Source organism: Nicotiana sylvestris, chromosome 11, assembly GCF_000393655.2.
Source record: "Nicotiana sylvestris chromosome 11, ASM39365v2, whole genome shotgun sequence".
NCBI classification, from domain to species: Eukaryota; Viridiplantae; Streptophyta; class Magnoliopsida; order Solanales; family Solanaceae; genus Nicotiana; species Nicotiana sylvestris.
Window position 1 is genome coordinate 82,106,931 of NC_091067.1, and position 16,691 is coordinate 82,123,621.

Below are 16,691 nucleotides of genomic sequence, written 5' to 3' on the forward strand. Positions count from 1 at the left end.
TACTCTTTCGGTCTCGAAGGAGTGCCATCTTTTGTCCATGCCAGTGGAGCTTGCAAACTATCTGCAGCTTTCGGCTTCAAAGAAATATTGGAAGAAAATGTGCTCCCTTTCGCGAGAGTGCTTGTTAAAGAATGCTATGCACAGTGTAGAACAGGTACCGTGCTTGTTTTTATAACTTCTTTTCCAAATACCTTGTTTACCCTTAAAATCGGATAACAATTAAAAATATAAGTGATTTTAATGATATGTGATTTTACTTGGCACAAATTGATAAATATAAGAATTAATGCTAAGAATTAACAGTAAAACAAAGCAAACCAATATGATGAACAACTATGGCCCTCGAGCTAGACTGCCCTCAATCCAACTGGGTGTTCTTATCAAAAAGTATGAACTTGAACAACAGAGCTTGCGAGGGAAAATATAATATATTGCCTTGTTATGCATGAATGTCATATGATTACAAATGGTTAAGACCCCCTTTATATAGTAGAGAAATACTATTTACGGTATAATTTTAATTATAGAAGGAAATCCCATGATTAGCTAAACAATCGTCCTAGATTTGATCTATTCCGAAATTTCTGCCATGATCCTCGACCAGTCACGGATATCTTGCCTTTCTGTTATTATGATATCTTCAGTCTTGTTCGATGTATATCCTATTCGATCTCGATCATTACTGGTCTCGATCTCGACAAGTACTTCGAATCCCAAACTTGGTACCATAACCGTGTGTCTTTGTTTGATATGATATGGGGCTGATCCTCGACCCACCCCCTGGTCTTGGTTAGTCAGTAAAATTGGGTGGGACCGGTTTTAACCGTATACATACATACTATAATATAAATACCAACTTTGACTTTCTTTTTTACAAGCCAACGTTCTTGCTTCCAAATTCCTACAGGGATTGATCCTTGACAAGCAAGGACTAGCTTCCGAGCATGATCAACTGTTGGCCGAAAGGAGCCAACTTGGTACGTGCCTCCTAGTGTTGGAGGCAAAAGCTACTAATATGGCCGAGCTTGAGGCCCAGTGAAACAAAGAGAACAATAAAAAATGCTCCAAATGCAAGAAGCCACTCAATTACATGAACAACTTCAAGAGGCTAAGGCTAAGTGGGCTGAGCTCCATGATGCTATACTTGCTATTGCCGAGTGCAAGTCTGCCTTCGAGGAGCAAATAAATAATTTGAAGGTAGCCTTATGCTCCAACACTGAGGAGGCCAATGTTTCCGAGGAGAAGAGGGCCAAGATGGAGGAGAGGCTCAATAGGGCCATGGATCAGAACCGAATTCACTCAACTACAAATGTTGAGTTTGATTCTCGCCTTAGTGCCTTGAGATCCAAAATTGACAGGCTTTAGACCGAAATTGATAGTCTTCAAGAAAAGCTCCAAGACCAAGAGGATTCCCTCGTTTTTTAGAAGACGTATGCTATATATCAAACGAGGATCACAACCTTGGAAGAGGCCAAAGTGGGCATCGCTATTATAGATGATTGTATTGCCCCAAACCCAAGAACTGGAGTTGTTTGCTCGTGAACGCCTTCCCGCTCAGCCCGCTGCACCTGACTCCTCGAGTATTGGTTCTAAATATTCGGGGATCAAAGGGGTTATTGAAGAAGAAGAAGATGACGGTCGAGAACCGGCAGTTGATCCGCCTTCCACCACCGAGGGAAATGCGGATCCCTCTCTCCATTCGGACTTCGGCGACAACGATGCATAGTTTCTTTATTCTCTTTTTTCTTATTTTTTATTTGTGTACTTTGTAATATTCCAAACTTTTCACCTACTTTGGCACTTAGATAAATAAAGAGTTTTTTGCGTAAGTGTTGTGCAAATTATATTCCTTTTGCATTAACTTGGTTAAATCTTTGGGTATATTTTCATCCGATAGCTTTTGATTCCGGGCATAAAGTCTTCCGAAATCAACCCTTTACTATAAGGGTTTCATAATAGAGGGTCCTCTTATGTTTACAGTGCTCTTGAAGAGGACGTCTCCTGCTCATTCCGACACAAGCATTTGAAGTTTTTGTTATCTTTCAAACGACAAAATTAACTCAACAATTGGATAAGAAATAAGATAAAAATAAAAGGACTTTATTTTATTCCCTTTATCTTTAAAAATATATAAACATTCATTTGCTATAGTAAAAACTACCAATACATATGGCTAATTTGTACAACTTATTTCTACGGAGTTGGTCATGCAGTCCCTGACCCTAATGAGGCATTGATCCTGGTTCTCGCAGCCCCGGCTTTCGTGGCACTCCTGGTGCTATATTAGATATTATTCCCCATACTGTTCGAATACGAAGCATGTGTTCGAACACTGGAAGTCTTGCTTAATCAGTGGAAACAACTTGTGAATGGTTAAATAATCCCTTTTTTAGTGATGGAAGCCAAAGCTTGCCACTGAACCAAAGATTATTTAACCATCCATATAGCCATTTGTCAACGACGTGAAAATTTTTATGACCTAATACTTAAAGGTCTTTTCCTTTTTCCGATGATGCTTCCTACGTAGTATGATTTCCATTTCTGCCTTGTTAAAAAACTTTCCATAAAAACCCGATTGGGAAAAAACTGATCGAAGGAAAAAAGAATGCAACACATACTTTTAGTACTTGTAGCATCCATCAGCAATAATATCTTTTGAGGTGAGTCACGTTCCAATTGCTGGGCAACTTGACTGCATCTTGATTCTCCAACTCGTATGATCCTTTACCGGTAACAGTTGATACTTGGTAAGGGCCTTCCCATGTTGAACACAGCTTCTTGGCATTGACTTTCCGAGTGCTCTGAGTCACCTTTCTCAAAATAAAGTCTCCTACTTTGAAGTAGCATTGATTGGCCCTCCGATTATAATATCTTTCTATCCTTTTCTTTTGAGTCGCCATCCTCACATACGCCAAGTCCCTATGTTCATCTAGCAAGTCCAACAACAACGCTTCATTACTTGTGTAACGATCCGACCAGTTGTTTTGAGCTTTTGCACTTCGCTTGCTAGTTGTCAGGCATGACTATCCCCGTGTGATGTATTATCATTTATGCAAATCGTCGGTTTTGGTTTTCAGGGTAATCAGAATGAATTTGGAAGAACAGTTCTCAGTTTGAAGCTTAAAATTAGAAAGGTTTGACCAAGTTTTGACTTGTTGGTATATGATCTCAAATTGGAATTTTTATGATTTGGTTAGCCCCTTTAGGTGATTTGGGACTTAGGATCATGAATGAAATTTATTTTGGAGGTCCGTGGAAGGTTTTTGTCTTGAATTGGCGAAATTAGGATTTTGGCGTTTTCTAGTTGATAGGCTAGATTTTGATATAGGGTCAGAATGGAATTACGGAAAATGAAGTAGGTCCGTTGTGTCAGTTGTGACGTGTGTGCAAAGTTTCAAGTCATTCGGATGAGGTTTGATAGACTTTTTGATCGAAAGCGGGATTTGGAAGTTCTTGGAATTCTTAGGCTTGAATCCGATGTGATTTTGGTGTTTTGATGTTGTTTTGTGCATTCCGAAGGTTGGAACAAGTTTGAATGATGATATGGGATATTTTGGCATGTTCGTTTGAGGTCTTGATGGCCTCGGGTGAGTTTCGGGTGGTTAAATCGATCAAATTCTTGTTTTGAAAGTTGCAGATTTCTTCAGTTCAGTATTGTAGAGTTTTGCTCTTCGCGTTCGTGAAGAGATGTTGAGTGAGGCAGGTCAGTTACCCTTCGCGTTCGTGATGTTGGTCCCGCATTCGCGAAGGTTTGTGTCTGATTGTGCATCGCAAACGTGTGGCATGGTTCGCGTTCGCGTAGAAGGGTGAAGAAGACTTGGGCACCAGGCCTTGAAGCATCGCGTTTGAGACTGAAGAAACGCGTTCGCGTAGGCTAAGCTGAATAAGGCATCGCGTTCGCGAGGGTAGTGTTAGCATTCGCGTAAGAGGAAATTTGAGCTGTGAATAATTTGTGCTTCGCGAACACGAGGCATTGACCGTGTTCGCGAAGAAGGAATTTTTGGCCTTGGCAGAATGTTTAAATAGCCATGTTCGCGATTTTTGGTCTATCTTGCACCACTTTTGAGGGATTTTGGAGCTTTTTGAGAAGGATTGAAGAGGGAATAAAAGGGGAACACTTAGAGGTAAGATTTTTGAACTCAATACTCGATCCTATGTTGATTCTTATTTGTTTAAAAATGAAATTTGTAGAATTTAAAGCCTAAAATTGGGGAATTAGGGCTTAAAATTGGAGAGTATAAATTGGAGATTTGAGGGGCCATTTGAGGTCCGATTTTGATGTTCTTGGTATGTACAAACTCATAAGAGTGTAAGGATTCTATTGGTGTGATTTTTATCAAATTCCGAGATGTGGGCCCAGGTTTGGCCAATTTCGGGATTTTTGGTATTAATTGGATATTTTCGAGTGGGCTTTGTTCCCTTAGCATATTATAATGTTATGATTCTGATTTTGGGTAGATTCGACGCGAGTTGAGGCTTAGGCGAGAGTCAAAGGCATCGTGGAGTAGTATTTCATCTGGTTTGAGGTAAGTAATGATTGTAAATGTTGTCTTGATGGTATGAAACCCCAGATTTCATATCGTTGTGCTACTGTGAGGTGACGCACACACTAGATGATGAGCGTGGAGTTGTGCACCGTTGGGGATTGTGACTTGGTCCGTACAGTATGACTGTTAAGTCATGTATTTGATTTAAAACTATTTGATATCATTGTGTTTTGAAAAGTATTGCTATGTTTTAGGCTGAATGTCATGTTTGGGCCTCGTACCGATGTTTTGGACCCTTATGGGGCTTTTACTACTTTTCCTCACTGTTTTGACTTAATAATTGTACTCAGTCATGTTGTGTTTTATTGATTTCATAACTCAACCTTATTTACTCAATTTTGATACTATAAATGATGTTGGAGTTGAACGCCCTATTTTACTGATAGTCTGAGTGGCTTGTGAGGTTGATGGCTGAGAGAGGCCGAAGGCCTGATTGTGAGGTTAATGACTGATAGAGGCCGAGGGCCTGGTTGTGAGGATTATATATTTATGGATCGGGTTGCACGCCGCAACAATATATATATATATCGGGCTGCACGCTGCAGCGATATAGCCCTTGGGCTGTAGGAGCCCCTCCGGAGTCTGCATACCCCTAGTGAGCGCAGTCAACTATATATATGGATCGGGTTGCACGCCGCAATGATTATGATAAGGTACCTATTGAGCGTAAGTGCTGAGTGTGAGCGCTGATTGCTGAGAGTTGAGTCCTGAGTGACTGAGTGGCTTGCCTGAGGGGCTATATATATACACATATACGAGTGATGCTTTACCTGATGGGCCTGTTTATGAACTTATTGTTTTTCACTCCTCCTTAAAGTGGGTTTCTGTTAAATATGTTGATTAAATTACTGCTTTCACTCATCTTTAGACCGAGCCTCTATTGAAAATGTTGAACAAATGCTTTAAACAACTTTCATTTAAACTGAAGTTTTTACGAGGTGTTCGGAATTTAGTAACTGATTTGGCTTTGTTACTTCCTCCCAGATTTTTCAGTTATGAAATGGTTATGAATTTCTGTTTGCTGAAGGGCTGTATACGAACTATGTTTTGCCCGAGGGGCCGATTATGATTTTCATTAATTTCACTATATATATATATCATTAAACCTCTATTTAAAAGGTTAGAAAGATATTTTCTAAAGGATTTTACTGAAGTTGGAAATTTAACGAAATAATTTGAATGGTATCCTGTTTTGGGAACATAGTGTAACCACTGTGGTGCTATGACGTGGTTTATGTAAATTCTTACTGCTCAGTCTTCATTTACTTTTATTACTTATTGAGTTGGCGTACTCACATTACTCCCTACACCTTGTGTGCAGATTCAGGTATTTCTAAGCTCGGTGGCAGGTTCATCGGAGTTAGCAAGGTAGCTGCCTGGCGATCGTAGCCCTACTTTTCTCCCTCCTTATTCTTTCTTAATGTATTCTTGTGATTTTCCCAGCCATGTTGGTCTTTATGTGGTTAGACAATTGTAGTAGATGCTCATGACTAGTGACACCCCGATGCCGGGCATGTATATTTATTCTGCACTGTTCATTTAAACTTACATCATGAGATTATTGATTAATAAATGGTTAAAAATAATTTTTATTGAATGATGGTAGATTCGGGAGTTGTGTCATCTGGCCTAGTTTCATGATAGGTGCCATCACAACCTGGTCAGTTTTTGGGTCGTGACAATTTGCTTCTTTGTTTGTTCGGAAAAACCTTAAAGTTAGTTCCCCTACTTCCACCAGTATTAGAGACTCTGCGACATATACGAGAGATAAATGTGTTTCTCCCGTGCTAGATTCGCCCTTTTCCGGTATGCCCATAGCACACCTGGTAGGTCTTCGGGTCATTTTACTTTAGCAGTTTCTAACTTATTTTTAAGGTTTTGGATAATCACCTTATTGGTTGATTCCACCTGTCCATTAGCACTTGGATGGTACGGTGAGGATACAATCCTCTTTATTTTCAAATATTCCAAAACTTTTGTAACTTTTGTGCCTATGAACTGCGGTCCGTAGTCACCGGCAATCTCCTTTGATATATTCCGAATCAGTAGATTATGTTGTCCCATATGATGTCAAAAACTTCGCGCTCACCGATCTTTTGGTAAGGACATGCTTCAACCCATTTAGTGAAGTAGTCAGTTAAAACTAAAAGAAATCTTACCTTTCTGGGGCCCGGTGGTAGAGGACTGACTATGTCCATTCCCTATTTCATTAATGGCCATGGGGACAATACCAAATGCAAGCGTTCTTCTTGTTGGTGCACCAATTGTGAATGGCATTGACATTTGTCGCACTTCTGAATGAATGCCTTTGCCTCCTGCTCCTTCGGTGGTCAATAGTAACATTCTCTGACTAGCTTTAGAACTAATGAATCCGCACCGGAATGGTTCCCACAAATTCCTTCGTGGAGTTATCTCATCACGCAGTCCGCCTCCGAGGCTCCAAGAAATTGGGCTAGCGGACCTTGGTAAGACCTTCTATATAATTGTATAACTGCGAGGCAATAACGAGTCACGTTAATTCGTAGTGACCGGGATGCCTTCGGGTCTTCAGGTAATTTTTCATGCCTAAGATATTCTGCGAACTCATTTCTCCAATCCCAGACTAGGTTGGTTGAATTAACTTCGTAGTAACCATCCACATCCAATACTAAGTGTAGAAGTTGAACAACAGTATCAGAGCCAGATGATGATCCCCAATTAGCCAATGCATCTGCTTCCACGTTATCTACTCTTGAAATGTGTATGATCGACCATTCCCTAAATCGTGCAAGCAATTCTTGAACCTTGTTCACATACTGTTGCATGCGTTCTTCCTTTATGTCAAAAATCCTGTACACTTGGTTTACTACCAGTTGGGAATCACATTTGATCTCGATGATCTCAGAGCCAAGTCCCCGAGCCAATCCAAGTCTTGCAACCAATGCCTCATACTCAGCTTTATTGTTAGTTAATGAAACAATATTAATGGCCTGCCTTGGGATTTCTCCTGAGGGTATGACTAGAACTACCCCGAGAGTGGACCCTTTTACATTGGAAGCTCCATCCATAAACAAGGTCCAAACTCATGATTTTGTTTCCGACACTATCATTGCTTTCGTAGCAGCCAAGGGCATTAATCCGGGACTGAAGTCGGCCAAAACTTGTGACTTGATCGCAGTCTTGGGCTTGTACTCAATGTCGAACTCACTAATTTTGACTGCCCATTTAGCCAAATGGACTAACAACTCAGGCTTGTGAAGGACATTCCTTAAGGAAAAAAGTGTCACAACGACTATTGGGTGACATTGAAAATAAGGCCTGAGCTTTCGAAAGGTGACTACGAGAGCTAAGGCTAGCCTTTTGAGGTGCGGATAGCGAGTTTCCTCCCCCGATAATATTTTACTAACATAATCAATATAAAATTGCGTACCTTCTTCCTCTCGAACTAAAATGGTTATTATCGCTACTTTCGCGACCGCTAGATATATTATCAACTACTCGCCTTCCCCCGAGTTTGACAATAATGGGGGGGCTTGATAGGTACCTTTTTTAGGTCTCTCAAGGCCTGTAGGCATTTCAGAGTCCATTCGAATTGTTCTTCTTATTTATAAGTGAAAATAAGTGATGACACTTTTGAGAAGATCTCAAGATGAATCTACTTAGAGTCGCAAATCTTCAGGTCAGCCTCTGTACCTCCTTTATATTTTTTAATTGGTCCAGAATGTCCTCGATAGATTTGATTTTGTTGGGATTTAACTCGATCCCTCTTTGCGAGACCAGAAACCCTAAGAATTTTTTGAAACCAACCTCGAACGCACATTTTACTAGGTTGAGCTTCATGTTATGCTTCCTCAAGATATCAAAGGTTTCTTGGAGGTGTTTCAAATTATCTTATACATTCAAAGACTTGACTAACATGTCATCAATGTATACCTCCATTGTCTTGCTTATCTAATTTTCAAACATTTTATTAACGAGCCTCTGATAAGTGGCTCCACGTTCTTAAGCCTAAAAGGCATCACATTATAGCAATATGTGCCAAAGTTTGTTATGAAAGAAGTTTTTTCCTGATCCTTCAGGTTCATCTTGATTTGATTATACCTGGAGTAAGCATCACGAAAACACATCAACTCGTGTTCGGCCATAGCATCAATCATCTTGAATTTTACTCTATTAGGCTTAGAAAACTTTTCTTGCTTTCATTTTAATTTTGTAATATTAACGCTAGGAGCATGTTTAGGTTGACTACATTTGGGTAGGTGAATTTTTAGGCACATTTTGAATTTATTATCGTGATTATGTACACATTCGCGTCACATGATTACGGTTTCTAAAGATCAATATCCATAGCTTGCTTTAAGCACGTTCAATATACCATCGTAATTGCGTACACGTTCGAGTGACATAATTACAATTTTAAAACAAAAATCAGAGTATGCGTTCGTGCAACTTTTACTAAACTTTCTTAATAATAATAAAAGCACTATTAATTGTGGACACGTTCGCGTGACATGATTCTTGACGTGCCAAACAAATGAGTACACGTGTGCATGACCTGTTTTAAGATAATTTCTTAATTAAAAGAGGCAAATACATATAGGTTCTAAAAATGTGTAATTAGACAATTTGATTAAGCCAAATATGATCAAAGAGACCGTGCTGAAACCACGGAACCCGGGAATGCCTAACACCTTCTCCCGGGTTAACAGAATTCCTTACCCGGATTTCTGTGTTTGCAGACCATAAATAAGAGTCAAACTTTCCTCAATTCGGGATTTTAAACTGGTGACTTGGGACACCATAAATTATCCTAAGTGGCGACTCTGAATTTGAATAAATAATCTCGTTTCGATTGTCACTTAAATTGGAAAAAACTCGCTTATATCCCTTTCGGGGTAGAAAAAGGAGGTGTGACACATCACCAGTGGAGAGATGGACAACATGGTAGGGTAGGTACTGGAAAGCCACAAGATCACTTTTCACGAAGACGAGTTGCCACTAGAAGGGTTGAGTCATAACAGGGTATTGCACATCACAGTACAATTTGAAGACAAATTCATCACCAGAGTCCTGATAGACGGGGGTTCAAGTCTCAACATCTATCCATTAACCACTTTGAAAAGAGTGTGTAAGGATTTCCATGAGGTACGAGCAGGGAGTATTAATGTGAAAGCATTTGATGGGTCTCAAAGGACCACAATTGGAGAAATCAACCTTTGTTTCAACATTTGATGGGTCACAATTGGAGTATTACCCTCTTCAACAGCCAATATCGCATCTGCATCAGACATTTCAACATACTGACGTGATAAAAGGCTTTAGTTGGCCTAAGGAATCTATTTCTGGATGATGAATACATGGACAACAATGTAATAGTTGAAGAGGAGGAGGAGGAGGAAGAAGACCTTACAATCCAGACCGTGGAAAAAGGAGTTGTTCTCAAGAATTGGATTGTTGCACCATCCCTGGCCCGTCGAGTTCCTAGGTAGCCTTGCAATTAGCATGATCTATTTTTTAACCAATTTTAAACGTTTAAGACATTTTCAATATTTTGTTTAGACGCATTTTATTTTGAAATAATTGATCGAGTTATCGGGTCGTACTTGTTTTAATGTTCTCAAAGTTTATTTAATGCATTGCTATTTTAGTATTTATTATTATCTTTTACATTTTTCTCTCTACAATGCAATGAGACAACGCAACATAAGGATAGTGACTCAGAAGAGATAGATGAAGAGGATGTGATACTTGAGGAAATTGTCAGAGAAGTTGAGAATTTTGAGAATAAGCCTAAGTCCAACCTGGATGAAACTGAGATAGTCAACTTGGAAGATTCTGAAATAGCCAAAGAAACCCGCATAAGTATCCACTTGTCACCATCAGAAAAAGAAGAATACACCCATTTCCTGAAGGAGTATGAGGATATTTCCGCATGGTCTTATGATGATATGACTGGTTTGAGAACATCTATAGTGGCTCATAAACTACCTACCGATCCGTTGTGTCCGCCTATAGAACAGAAACTCAGAAAGTTCAAGCCTGATATAAGTCTGAAAATCAAAGAGGAAGTCACCCAAGCATATCAAAGCTAAGGTTCTTATAGTGGTTGAATACCCTACTTGGTTGGCCAAAATCATGCTAGTTCTGAAGAAGGATAGGAATGTCAAAGTATGTGTCGACTATCGAGATTTAAACAAAGCAAGTCCCAAAGATGATTTCCAGTTACCCAATATACACATACTGATTGACAATTGTGCCAAGCATGAACTCCAATCCTTTGTGGATTGCTTCGCGGGATACTATCAGATCTGGATGGATGAGGAAGATGCCAAGAAAACAGCCTTTATCACCCCGTGGCAGAAGTATTATTATAAAATGATGTCGTTTGTCCTGAAGAATGCCAGGGCCACTTATATGAGAGCTATGGAAACCATTTTCCATGAAATGATTCACAAAGAAATAGAAGTGTATGTGGATGATGTCATCATCAAATCCAGAAGAATCACAGATCATATAGCATATTTAAGGAAATTCTTTAATCGACTTCGAAGATACAATCTTAAACTGAATCCTGCAAAGTGTGCCTTTGGCGTCCCTGCTAGAAAATTTCTAGGTTTCATCGTCAGTCGCCGGGGGATTGAATTGGACCCTTCAAAAGTCAAAGCCATACAATATTTGCCACCTTCCAAGAGCAATAAAGATGTGATGAGCTTCTTTGGGCATCTCAATTACATCAGCCAATTCATAGCACAATCGACTTTGATCTGTGAGACAATTTTTAAAATGTTGAGGAAAGATGCTGCAACAAAATGGACTGAAAAATGTCAGAAAGCATTTGACAGAATTAAGGATTACCTATCCACACTACCAATCTTGGTCCCGCCGGAACCTGGTAGACCTTTGCTACTCTATTTGTCCATACTAGATAGAGCTTTCGGTTGTGTTTTGGGACAACATGATGAGGTGGAAAGAAACGAACATGCCATATGTTACTTGAGTAAAAAGTTCACACCTTACGAAGCACGGTATTCTCTGTTGGAACGCACTTGTTGTGCTCTAACCTAGATAGCATAGAAATTGAGGCACTACTTCTATGCCTACACTACATATCTCATATCAAGGATGGATCCTTTGAAATACATTTTCCAGAAACCAATGCCTACAGGAAAACTAGCAAAATGGTAGATATTGTTGAGTGAGTTTGATATCATCTGTGTAACTTAGAAGGCAATCAAGGGACATGTTTTAGCAGATCACCTCACAGAAAATCCTATGGGAGGGGAATACGAACCATTGAAAACATAATTTTCCCGATGAAGAAGTGTCGTTTGTAGGAGAAGATATTACTAAAGCCTACGACGGTTGGAGAATATTCTTCGCCGGAGCTACAAATTTCTAAGGAGTGGGTGCAAGAGCAATTTTGGTGTCAGAAATAGGTCAATATTATCTGATATATGCGAAGCTCAAGTTTCCGTGCACCAATAATATGGTAGAATATGAGGCTTTCATCATGGGGCTCAATTTAGCCATCGACATGAATATACAAGAGTTGCTGGTAATTGGTGATTTAGATCTTCTGGTACATCAGGTTCTAGGAGAGTGGGCTACCAAGAATACCAAAATATTGCCATATCTATATCACGTACATGAATTGGTGAAAAGATTCACAAAGATAGAATTCAAACATGTTCCGAGAATCCAGAATGAGTTCGCAGATGCACTAGCCACTTTGTCCTCCATGATACAATATCCGGACAAGAATTTCATCGATCCTTGTAAGCACGTGATTTTTTCCCCTATGTGAGAATTACTCCCAAAAATTCAAAATAAAACAATTTTTCTTTGTGTGCAATTTTGAGAATTTTCGTGGTATTTTTTGATAATTATTTGTATTTGTCCGTGCATGTTTATTTGTTAAATTAATAAAAAAATATAAAAATATGTCGCATTTACATTTAGGATTTAATTCTACAATTAGGAGAAATTAAGTTTGTTTTACAAGAACAAAAAAACCATAAAAAAATAGTGTACGTTGCATTTTTAGCATTTAATGTCCAAATTGTGAGATTTTATCGTAATTGCTATTTAATTGTGTGTTAATTGTTATTAAGAGTTAATTTGCACTTTTATAAATTAATTTAGTTCTATAGGATAATTTAGGATTTTTAGAATTTAGTTTTAGTTTAAGAAAAAATAAAAGAAGAAAAAAGAAGCAATAAAAGAAGAAGAAAATCGGATTGGGCATTTTCTTCAATTCTAAACCACAAGCCCAAACCAGATAACCCCTTAACCAAACCCCTACCGAGTCAACCCGACCCGGTACACCCCATAACCCAACCAAAAACCCCCTTCTTCCATTTTCATTTTTTCATTTTCCAAACCCAATAAAAACCATCCGCCCCCTTTGCTGCATCATCTTCTCCGAACAACCCCACCCCCCTTTTTTGCATCGTCTTCTTCGCTGCACCCCATCCCTTCCGTTTCATCTTCTTCACCACGACGGACCAGCGGCGCAGCCACACACAACCACCATCGCTGCTACTTCTTCTTCTTCGTTATGGTCGCTGCCTCGTCGACCTCCAGCAAACCAAACGTCCAAGCTCCCATGGCTGCCCTTCTGCATTTGCTTCACGTCCCGTCGACCAGCTCAAAGCCCGTCGACCACCAGCTCCTTCAAACGACCACCTCCATTTCCGTCAAGCAGCAGCGAGCAGCAACATCCCCAAGCCGCTGCTGCTCCAGCTCCACTGTCATACCGACAACCCCAGCACCCCACCCTTCCCGCTTCATCTCCTTCTTCATTGTCCTCCAACTGACCACCAACAAACCCTCCCATGGTTGCCCTTCTCACCTCTATAGCAGCACCATCACTTCTGCTACTTCTAGCCATGAACGACCACCATCGACTACATCAGTTCTTCGACCACCCAACGTCCAGCTTCATCCATGAACGACCACAAACCAGTGAACTCGATCGTCACTGCATCAAAAACGAAAATGGGTTGAACACAGTGATGTTTGTTTAGGCGTGTCGAGGTTGCCATTCGAACCCGGGTTTCAAACTAGTAGGTTTCCGTTCTTTTTTCTTTTAGTTTTCGTTCAGCGAATTCATCTTCCGCTCCTTTTCTTCTTTCTATGATTGTGTTTGTGTTCCGATGGGTTGGTTCGAATTCGAACCCAGGTTTTTGTTTGTGTTAGAGATAATTCGTGTTCATTTTTTGTTTGAAGTTCATTAGTTTTTCATCAAGTGATTTAATGTCGAATGTCGAGTGATTTAGTTTGAATCATTCATCTTTGTTGTAATGTTGTTGGATTTAATTCGTGTTCATTTTTTGTTTGAAGTTCGTTAGTTTTTCATCAAGTGATTTAATGTCGAGTGTTTATGTGTTGGTCTTTAGTTTTTGATTTAGTATGAATCATTCATCTTGGTAATGATGTTCTTTGATTTAGTTTGAGGTCAACTGATGATCGAGTTTAGTGATTTAAATCTACTTGTTTTCCCATTTAAGTTCGGATATGAATCTGACTCTGTTTTTAATTCATGAACGTTGTCGATTAGGAGTTTGTTTGGGCGAGTTTGTTATTCAGAGTTTGTTTGTTAATTGGATTGTTGATTAGGTGAATTGGTTATAGCTGATATGGTTTTGGTACAGATTGAAAGGGATGGGGTAGAATGGTAAATTGCAGTATTTTCAGGGGCATTTTCGGGATTTTAAGTTTTTAAAAGAATGATTAATTTGAGTGTTCTGTCCACTAAGTACTAATAATATTAAATTAATACATTGTTTAATACATGGTGGGGGACAAGACATGTGGTAGTGGGAATTAATACATTGTTTAATATAGTGGGGGACAAAACATGTGGTAGTGGGGAATAAGTCAATTAAATAAAGAAAAGATATGTGTTAGTGGGAACTAATATATTTGTTTAATATAATGGGGGACAAAACATTAAATAGTGGGATTAAAAAGGGGGATGAGGAGAAGATGATGGGATTTAATTTAAGTGCTTCAAAGTTTGGCTATAAATAAAGAGGAGCTTGACACAAGTTAGGGGAGGGGATTTTTTGAACATTAAAAGAGAATTGGAGATTTTTCGGAACAGAAAAAAAAACATTCTGGAAATCTAAAGAGAGAGTAGTATACACCCTATATACACTCTAGATACACTAGATATACAGAGGGAGAATTCATTTTGAAAAAGTGAGGTCTTCTTTACTACTGAAAATCAGAATCAGTTTGTTACCATTTAATTGAGTTTTTTAAGTGGTTTCTTGAGTTATTATTCCTGGTCTGCATTGGTTTGCGTTGATATTGTTTCATTGAGTGTGTTGGAATCATGTTGGTTTTCAAATCTGTCACTGGGTGTCCCGTTTGCTGGTTGTTGCTCGTTATTGTTGTTGTTGCTGTGTTACATACTACTTTGCTGACCTTCCTCTTCTTGTATTGGCAATATCAGGTACACAACTGATACGCTGGTTACTGTAAGCTGAAACATGAAGCATGAATACAAATAAAGAGTTGAAATTTTAATTTGATTTAGTTTTGTTACTGATTGTACTTAGGACATTCTATACACTACTGTTCCGCAGTGTTAAATTTCTGCCATTTCTGTATAACTGGACAATGTTATAGCATGTAGTCAATAATATCCCGTTGTTTTAGTTTGGTTATTAGGTAGTATAGGTTCAAATGCATGTTAAATGAAACCAGGCCAGTAGACTGTTTTAATATCATGGCAATCCAGCTCCAACAATCAATTGCTTGGATTTAGGATTAAAACTAGACCCTTAAGTTACTTCATTCCAATTAATTGCTCTTTCTAAAACTTGCATGTAACTTGCTTAGTTAGATACTATCATCTTATATCTCTGTAAGTGCAAAAATTGTGAACATGTGTAGAAATAATTAACTAGGCCCAATATTGGAATAAGACGGCCCAAGTCACGTTTAATACTACATGCGGTGAACCTGAGCCCACGTTGGTCAACGGGCTGTCCATATTGTGTTTATATTCTGATTTAACAAATTGCGTTCGGAACCCGACTATAACAACTAGTAAGCATGTAAATAAATTAGGACCTTTTCTCTTTCATTTTTAGAGACAAATTTAATAGAAAAAATGTAGGCACTTTAGGATTGACCTTTAAAAATAAATGAGACGAGCCTCGCCAAATAAAACGCAAGCTGCGGGGCCCTCAACAAATGGTTAATAATTAATTAGACTTCAGATGGGGCCGTTTAGCAAATTTCACGGCCTTACCCAAAATAATGATACGCTAGTCGCTTTAGGCGCACCTTTAACAATTTACTTTCTTAAACTCGGGTGCACATTTATGTGACCCAAATCCAAATCTCAACAGAGTCGAAATGTGTCGATAACCACGGGTACATTGATGTGACGTAGTTTGAGATACGTTTTTTCACAATGTTGTAATTCTCTGTTAAAATAATAATAATAATAAAAGCGGTAAAGAGTTTAAAGTTTGCACATAAGTTCATAATTGTATAAAATCAGATAATTAAGCTAAATACGACAGTTGAGCGACCGTGCTAGAACCACGGAACTCGGGAATGCCTAACACCTTCTCCCGGGTTAACAGAATTCCTTATCCGGATTTCTGGTTTGCGGACTGTAATACAGAGTCATTCTTTTCCTTGATTCGGGATTAAAACTGGTGACTTGGGACACCATAAATCTCCCAAGTGGCAACTCTGAAATAAATAAATAAATAAATCCCATTTTGATTGTCCTTTAATTGGAAAAAACTCCCTTCCGCGCCCCTTTGAGGCGGCGCGGGCGAAAAAGGATGTGTGACAGCTCTGGTGACTCTGCTGGGGATGGAGAAAAACCCAGAACCACTGGTTCAGGGTTAGAAATTCGAGCTTAGAATAATTGTTGTATTTGGCTTTATCGTATGATTGAGCTTAAATGTGCAAAATGATGATTTTTTACCGCTTTGATATTATTTGAACTGTACATATAAACTGTGCCGAAACCTTCTCTTCTCACCTCTAGGGATGTGCTTACTGGTTGAGACTCCCTATTCTGTTAGTGTCATACCCTGAAATAAATGAGGCTCGGAAAGTTTCTAAGTCAACTGACCTTTTGGTTCCCGGAAAGGAGCTCCTTCCTCAACTCGAGTTGTCCGCTCGGGTACACTG